Below are 3,276 nucleotides of genomic sequence, written 5' to 3'. Positions count from 1 at the left end.
TAGCAAGGCATTGCTGGGTTGGGCTCCCTTGGCCTTTTGGGCGCCTTGGACGATGTCTTGCGAAGACCATGGGCACAAGGCCATGGCATATGGTGAGGAAAGGGCCACGGTTGCCAAGGTTAGGCACCGGAATGCTTGGCCTTGGCTTGCCAAAGCAGGGCATTGCTGGGTTGGGCTCCCTTGGCCTTCCGGGCGCCTTGGACACTGTCTTGGGAAGACCATGGGCACAAGGCCATGGCATATGGTGGGGAATGGACCACGGTTGCCAAGGCTAGGCATATAGAGAGGAATTGCATTTTTGCCCGGATAGGCACCGGAATGCTTGGCCTTGGCTTGCCATAGCAGGGCATTGCTGGGTTGGGCTCCCTTGGCCTTCCGGGGGCCTTGGACGCTGTCTTGGGAAGACCATGGGCACAAGGCCATGGCATATAGTGAGGAATGGACCACGGTTGGCAAGGCTAGGCATATAGAGAGGAATGGACCACGGTTGCCAAGGTTGCGCAAGTTTTGGGCATTTTTTGCCCGGATATGCCCAAGTATGCCCCGATAGGCCCGTTACGCCCCGGTATGAACGCGTATGCCCGGATAGACTCGGTATGCCTTGGGATACATGCGTATGCCCCGATAGGCTTGGTACGCCCCGATATGCGCACGTGTGCCCCAGTAGGGCTCGGTATGCCCCGGTATGTACGCGTGTGCCCCGATAGGCCCGGTATGCCCCGATATGCACACGTGTGCCCCAATAGGGGTCGGTATGCCCCGGTAGGTACGCGTGTGCCCCGTAATGCACGTTTCGCAGATCTCCCCGCATGTCCCGCCCCTATATGTAATACTTACTTACTTACTTACTTTCTTTCTTGCTTGCTTGCTTGCTTGCAATGGTTGGGAGTGCCCGGCATGCCCCGCTGCAGAGACCAAGGGCGCAATGACTTGGCACCGCGGATGCCGGGACTCCGGCACTTCCCGTGGCACTGATGGTTGGTTCCAAAGACAAAAGGCCGTGCAAGGCCACCGCACCGCGGATGATTTTGCTCGTGCTGGCGCCGTTGTGTGGCCAAAGAACATGCGCGAATGCTCGTGTCGGAAGGGTTGGTGTCCTGGCCCCGCGGGTGTCACGAATGCTCGGTTGCGAAGACCATGGGACCAGAGCCATGGCACGTCGGATGATGGCTCCAGCTGGCGCCCCGGCACTTTCTGTGGCATTGATGCTCGGTTTCAAAGACAAACGTGCGCAGTGCCAGGGGACCGCGGATGACTGCTCGTGCTGGCCCCGTTGGGCGGCATTGATGGTCGGTTGCAAAGAAAATGCGCGATTGCTCGTGTCGGGGCCCGGCAAGCCAAGGCCAAGCGAGCCATGGCACGTCGGATGATGGCTCCAGCTGGCGCCCCGGCACTTTCTGTGGCATTGATGCTCGGTTTCAAAGACAAACGTGCGCAGGGCCAGGGGACCGCGGATGACTGCTCGTGCTGGCCCCGTTGGGCGGCATTGATGGTCGGTTGCAAAGAAAATGCGCGATTGCTCGTGTCGGGGCCTGGCAAGCCAAGGCCAAGCGAGCCATGGCAACGCGGATGATGGCTCGCTAGTGCTGGCGCCGTGCACAGTGGCCTCGCACACTCGCCCTGCACGCTTCCCTTGCACGCAGCCTTGCACACTAGCCTCGCATGCGAGCCTTGCACCCTAGCCATGCAAACTAGCCTTGCACGGTAGCCATGCACACAAGCCGTGCACATTAGCCATGCGCACAAGCCCCGCACACTAGCCTTGCGCACAACCCTTGCACACAAGCCATGCACTCGAGCAATGCACACAAGCCTTGCACTCAAGCAATGCACACAAGCCCTGGACACTAGCCTTGCACACGGGCCTGGCACACAAGCCTTGGGCACTAGCCTTGCGCACTAGCGTTCCACATGAGCCTTGCACACTAGCCTTGGACACTAGCCTTGCACACAGGCCTTGCACACTAGGCATGCTTGGGCGAGCTGATCCCGCATCAAGTCGACGGGTCTAGGCATTCTTGGGCGCAGATCCCGCATCGTCTCGTCGCGTCTGGGCGCAAACACGTCGCGTCTCGTTGCGTCTTCAGAAGTCGTCGCTAACAGCACCTTTGGTTGCCACTGGTGGTTAGGCTGGTTGGTTGCGCAAACCCTATAGGAGGGTGGCATGCTGGTGGGCGTTTTTGCCCGGATAGGCACTAGAATGTGCAGATTTTGGGCGTTTTTGCCTGGATAGGCTAAGGAATGGGCATGCTTTGGGCGTTTTTGCCCGGATAGGCACCGGAATGCTTGGCCTTGGCTTGTCCTAGCAAGGCATTGCTGGGTTGGGCTCCCTTGGCCTTTTGGGCGCCTTGGACGATGTCTTGCGAAGACCATGGGCACAAGGCCATGGCATATGGTGAGGAAAGGACCACGGTTGCCAAGGTTAGGCACCGGAATGCTTGGCCTTGGCTTGCCAAAGCAGGGCATTGCTGGGTTGGGCTCCCTTGGCCTTCCGGGCGCCTTGGACACTGTCTTGGGAAGACCATGGGCACAAGGCCATGGCATATGGTGGGGAATGGACCACGGTTGCCAAGGCTAGGCATATAGAGAGGAATTGCATTTTTGCCCGGATAGGCACCGGAATGCTTGGCCTTGGCTTGCCATAGCAGGGCATTGCTGGGTTGGGCTCCCTTGGCCTTCCGGGGGCCTTGGACGCTGTCTTGGGAAGACCATGGGCACAAGGCCATGGCATATAGTGAGGAATGGACCACGGTTGGCAAGGCTAGGCATATAGAGAGGAATGGACCACGGTTGCCAAGGTTGCGCAAGTTTTGGGCATTTTTTGCCCGGATATGCCCAAGTATGCCCCGATAGGCCCGTTACGCCCCGGTATGAACGCGTATGCCCGGATAGACTCGGTATGCCTTGGGATACATGCGTATGCCCCGATAGGCTTGGTACGCCCCGATATGCGCACGTGTGCCCCAGTAGGGCTCGGTATGCCCCGGTATGTACGCGTGTGCCCCGATAGGCCCGGTATGCCCCGATATGCACACGTGTGCCCCAATAGGGGTCGGTATGCCCCGGTAGGTACGCGTGTGCCCCGTAATGCACGTTTCGCAGATCTCCCCGCATGTCCCGCCCCTATATGTAATACTTACTTACTTACTTACTTTCTTTCTTGCTTGCTTGCTTGCTTGCAATGGTTGGGAGTGCCCGGCATGCCCCGCTGCAGAGACCAAGGGCGCAATGACTTGGCACCGCGGATGCCGGGACTCCGGCACTTCCCGTGGCACT

This window comes from Tasmannia lanceolata, unplaced genomic scaffold, assembly GCF_043159265.1.
Source record: "Tasmannia lanceolata isolate RefF3 unplaced genomic scaffold, GAP_Taslan_0.1 ptg001347l, whole genome shotgun sequence".
NCBI classification, from domain to species: Eukaryota; Viridiplantae; Streptophyta; class Magnoliopsida; order Canellales; family Winteraceae; genus Tasmannia; species Tasmannia lanceolata.
This window is presented reverse-complemented; position numbering follows the sequence as displayed.